Source organism: Quercus suber, unplaced genomic scaffold (genome assembly GCF_002906115.3).
Source record: "Quercus suber isolate HL8 unplaced genomic scaffold, Cork oak 2.0 scaffold_13, whole genome shotgun sequence".
In the NCBI taxonomy this organism is placed as follows: Eukaryota; Viridiplantae; Streptophyta; class Magnoliopsida; order Fagales; family Fagaceae; genus Quercus; species Quercus suber.
Genome location: NW_027069478.1, coordinates 1,703,888 through 1,709,279, shown reverse-complemented (window position 1 = coordinate 1,709,279; position 5,392 = coordinate 1,703,888). Strand labels below are relative to the sequence as shown.

Genomic DNA, 5,392 nt, shown 5'->3' with positions numbered 1-5,392 from the left:
CAAGTGTAACATGTATTTAGTTGTATGCTTACATGTAACGGGTTTGATATAGTTAGAAGTTCTTTGTCAATGACATTTGCCTTTAATTTTGTGAGTAGTGTAAACTATCTTTTTTTACTTTTTATTTTGCCATATGCATTATTCATAATGATAAAAACGTAGACTTGACAAGGATTCAGTAAGTATTAAAGATTGTAAATGCAGTTACTAAATCCAAAAGGCTTTAATAAATTATGACTTGACTTTGGACACCATATATAACAAGTGGAAAATGAGCAAAGGTGAAAATGATATTTGTAGTCAACATTGGCAAAATCAGTGTTGGAGAGAAACATCCTAAAAATCAGTGTTGCCAATATTTCTTCTTTCACCATTGTTTGTCTTGGAAGCTGTAGTTACATTTCAGAGCAAGTGCTTTTATTAGCTACACTGGTTCTTTTGTCACTTCTGCAAAGTGACACCATATCCCAATCAAAGGGCCTTCTTAAGATTAGCAGTCACGTACAAAGCCTTAGGCTTAACTAAGCAAATTAATCTTATACTCTAGTTAGACTTATAGTACAGTTAATTAAACCCAATTGAAAAGTTGACACTTCTGAACAATTATTAACATCTAGTGCTTAAATAATAGTTGCTCATGATGACAGAGCTCAATGATGCAAAACAAATTCTTTATTTCAAATCATCTAGCACTAGCATGACAACATTTAGCAATGAAATTCCAACTTTACAAACATAAGTTCCCATTACATCAATAAGCTCAGATAAACAAAATTCGGAATGAAACATAATCTTCAGAAGTACTAGTTCTTTTCGCAACAGCATTGCAAAGCTTGAAAATTTCTAAATTGGAAGACCATCAAGCCTCACATCATAATTGGAAATTTCAAACCCATTGGGAATGATATACAGACCCCTTGCACCAAGGGAGACCCCTTTCAACATCACATGACAATGAGTAAATTCAGCCCTTTGCCTGGTCTTCATGTAGCTCAGCATATAGCATTTTATAGAGGGCATGTAAAGTGAATAATAGCTAGCACTGAAAAGTAACAGCATTAGCTACACAAGCAATATGGCATTTTTCCAATCAGATGCTCAATCAATAAGGCATTTTTTCCCAAGCAACAAAGCCACCACAAATTAACTTTCTAGACCAGTCTTTTGATAATTGCAACTTGCAAGAAAATATTTCCATTATGCTAGACCCTTGGTTAAAAAAGCATTAAATCCTCCCTGCAAGTTCTGCCTACTGCTTGCTGCTTCTAAAAATCTGCCCGCTGCTTTGAAAATTCAGTAATATAAATAAGATCTACTGCATTGAAATAAAATCTATTGCTTTGACAGCAAAACTCAGTAGTACAAAAAAATGCAAGATTGAAGCTGCCAGAATGAAAAATCTGCTGCTTTGAAAACTCAGTAATACCAAAAAAATTCTGCTACATTGGAATAAACTCTTTGCCGCTTTGACAGCAAAACTCGGCAATACAAAACACCAGTTTGCAGAAACCCAATTTCATTCCCATTAATTTGAACCTCAAAACTATTATTTTTTACAGTAACCAGTTGCTCAAACCTGGCAACAGGGCAATCCCACTCCCACTTGCTAATTTTAATAAAGCTAGATAACTTGGCCAATCTACGAAACTCCCAGAGTCATAGCTAATTTAATGGCCGAATTTTTGGTTCAATGGTCACTTTGCAGAAACCAAAAAATAAAAGAACATGTCAAAATTAAAACATGGCCACTTTTACTTTGTAGAAACCCAATTTTAAAAAATAAAATAAAACCCTAAGTTTCAAACATTAAATCTACCTAGAATAAGAGGAAAAAAGCATATGAAAGTAAACGAAAAATCAAAATTTCATGCTTAGAACATCTAAAGTAGCTCACCAAGTAAACAGAAATCCAAACGGATTCAAGACCAAAATGTTCCCAAACACGAATCTGTGGGTCTCCTTCCAGAATCTGTGGGTCTCCTTCCTCTGTGTTCTTGCACAAACAAAACCCAGTCGATTCTCAGTTTAGAATGGATGAGCAAGCGTGAGAGAGAGAGTGTGGAAGAGGAGTGTTTGATCTGATTTCTTGTTAAATTTTTGGACAAAACGTGTTAGAGTAACGAAGTATTTAGAGGTGAGTTACGAAGCATAAACAGAATGAACTACGAGTAGGTAAAGTGTCAAAAATGAAATCACGGGTAGGCAAGTCGAATTAAAGGCAAGCTATAAATGGGTAAAGTATAATTATTCCTAAAAAATATGTTAGATCATCAAAGTGGCATTGATTATTGTCTTCCCTTTAAAAAAAGAAAAAGAAAAAAAGAGTAAAATTAATAGCTCTGCCAAAGGAGAAATTATTAAGTATATACCCTGTGAGAGGGTGGACTCTTGCATTGACCTCCTCTCACAGTCTCAATTGTGTCATCTACCTTAGTACTCTCCCAAAATGCATGCATCTATTTGGTTAAGCCTTTGGATAAAAATTTCTATACATATACTCTATTTGCATATACTCTGTTTTTAACTCACAATTTTAGTTTAAAAAATGGCTGTATAATGGTGTGTGTAACATGGTGTATAACAAATATTATCTTTTGAGTGACATTTATTATACACATTTTAATCCACATAGTTTTGCATACAAACCTCAAATAACAGAACTTATAACTAACTGAAGTTATGCCTTTAAACTTTAAAATCGTGACTTCAAGTCACAAGTTTTGTCATTTTGAGGTGTGTGAGCAGATTTGCGTGAATTAGTGTCTGTTTGGTAGTGGAGTACTATAGTTCAAGTATTAATGTTCAAAATGATGTGAAAAATATAGTTTAAAAAATGTTGTGAAAAAATGTGTTTAAAATACTCATAATGCAAAAAATGTGTTTGATACCATTTTTCTAATAACATATTTTCAAATGTGAAAAAAAATATAATTATGTATTTAGTATGTGTGTGTGTATATATATATATATATATATTTTAAATGGGTAAGGTGTGTAACTTTTTCTAACGACACAATACTTTTAATTTGAGAGAGATACTCTCACTGTCCCACTTTTAATTTGAGAGAGATACTCCCACTGTCCCACCCATTCCCACAACCACATGGACAAAATCAAGCCTCTCTCTTCTTCCTCCTCTTCCTACCTCCCTATTCCCCTCTTCCCACAGTCCCACACCCATTCTCATGAGTAAATCTATTGTGTTTTTGTTGCATGCTTCCACTCCCTCACATGAGGGTGGACCCCACAAGTGTGGGAGGGTGAGGGGAAAGTGGATGTGGGGTTGAATCCACAGTCTTATTATAATGCCATTTTTAGCAAATTTAATTGGCTACGAAGGGTAGCATTGTTGTTTGTATCATTTCTATTTTTTTTATTTTTAATAACATTTTGATAGTTGGAAGAGAGTGAATTTTGATCTTAGATGTTTCTATAGAAAATATCTGTAAATGCCAGTCAAGCTACAAGAATCTTGGCTTTTTTAATTTGAAAACAAAAACGTTATATGTTAGGACATATGTGATTCATGTTAGGAACATATGTTATTTAGAATTGGTTAATCCTTTAACAAAATGCACTTTACTTATAATTTGGTAGATCTAGGATGGGTTTAATACTTCAAGGAACAAGAGTTCAAGTCCAAGTGTTAAAGCCATGCAAATCTATCCAAGAATCAAGTGAAGAAGTGTTGTATTTTAAAATTTGACAGCTAGCTTGACAGATAGAAACTATTGAGGTTTAAAAGGCATGTTTAGCCCAATGCTCGACAGCTGCTTGATAGATAACCTATCTATTGAGATTTACGAAAATTAGTTTTTCAGATCTAATTTCACACATATCCGTGGATACTTGTTTAGGCTTTCTTTTCTCACAACCCTAAACATATATAAGGATTGTTTTAAGAGTCGTCACAGATGATGCAAGTGGATGAAACTTGATGTGAATGTTTTGTTCAAGTAAATTGTGACTGGAGACAAATTTGCCCTAGTTCATCTTTCTCTTGAAGAAGCTGCTGCATTTGTATGCTGTAGGATTTTGTAACCAAGGAGTTTCATGATCTTCATCATGTGGATGAACTGAAGAATTTTGCAGCCAACATCCTTCTCAAGTTGGTAGTTAGTGATGTACTTAGATCTGTGCATTGATTGGTTAGTCATGAATAGACATGGCAAAACGGGCGGGTCGGGTCGGGTTCGGGTCGGGTCAATCGGGTTACGGGTCAAAAGGGTCACGGGTCAAAAATGGGTCACTTTAAGCGGGTCAAAATCGGGTTCGGGTCAATCGGGTTGCGGGTTGGGTCGGGTCGGGTCGGGTTGACCCGTATTTTTCACATGAATTTTTTTATTATTTAATTTTTATATAGAAAACAACATGTATATGTCATTTGGAAAGTTATGCAATAAATTACTTAATGTAAAATTAAAAAAAAAAAAAAAAAAAAATTAAAGAATTGAAATGCTTTCCCTCTATAGAGATTCACATTACTATTGTTAGGACATATGTGAATCATGTTAGGAACATATGTCAATATAGAATTGACTAATCCTTTGACAAAACACACTTTACTTGTAATTGGGTAGATCTAGTATGTGTTTAGTACTTCAAGGAACAAGATTTCAAGTTCAAGTATTAAAACCATACAAGTCTGTCCTAGAATCAAGTGGAGAAGTGCTGAACTTTAAAGCTCGACAGCTAGTATCTATCGAGGTTTATAAAGCTGTTTCAGCTCGATGCTCGACAGATAGGGTATCTATTGAGTTTTATGAAAATCAGTATTTTAGAGCTGATTTCACTCCAATCCGTAAATAGATGTTTGAGCTTTCTTTTCTCACAACCCTAAACATATATAAGGATTGTTTTAAGGGCCATCACAGTTGATGCAACTCAATGCAAAAGTTTTTCACAAGCATATTGTGAACTGGAGACATATGCCTTAGTTCATCTTTCTATTCAAGAAGTTGCTGTGTTTGTACATCGTAGGGTATTGTAACCAAGGAGCTTTGTTATCTTTATCGTGTTGATGAACTGAAGAACTTTGCAACTAACATCTTTCTCAAGTTGGTGAGTAAGCCGCGTATTGGGATCCGCGCATCGAATTGGTTAGTCACGTACTAGGATTTGTGCATTAAAAGGAGAGATTGTCACTACAAAAAATTCCAATTTGGTATTAGGGTAAGGGTTCAATTGTAGGTTGGTAGAAGGTACTAGGATTCCATTACTTGTAACTACTTGTTGTGATAATAGTGAATTCTCGGGAGTGGTGACCTTAAAACCACCCGGTGGGGGTTTTGCCATATAGTTTTTCCCCATTCATAAACAAATTACCGTGTCAATATATTTTCCACCGCATATTAACTTAGTTGGTGATTTGTTTGTGCTACCACGCTTATTG

At 34.7% G+C, this 5,392-nt stretch overlaps 1 long non-coding RNA gene across 1 annotated transcript; it reads right to left on the bottom strand.

Moving 5' to 3' along the window:
* Positions 1 to 654: 654 nt before the first annotated feature.
* LOC136070453 (uncharacterized) lies at positions 655 to 2,285 on the bottom strand. The gene is made up of 2 exons (XR_010631694.1): positions 1,895 to 2,285; positions 655 to 1,280 (listed from the first exon to the last, which is right to left on the bottom strand). It is a non-coding gene; the product is annotated as an uncharacterized LOC136070453 (long non-coding RNA).
* Between the last annotated feature and the right edge of the window lie 3,107 nt (positions 2,286 to 5,392).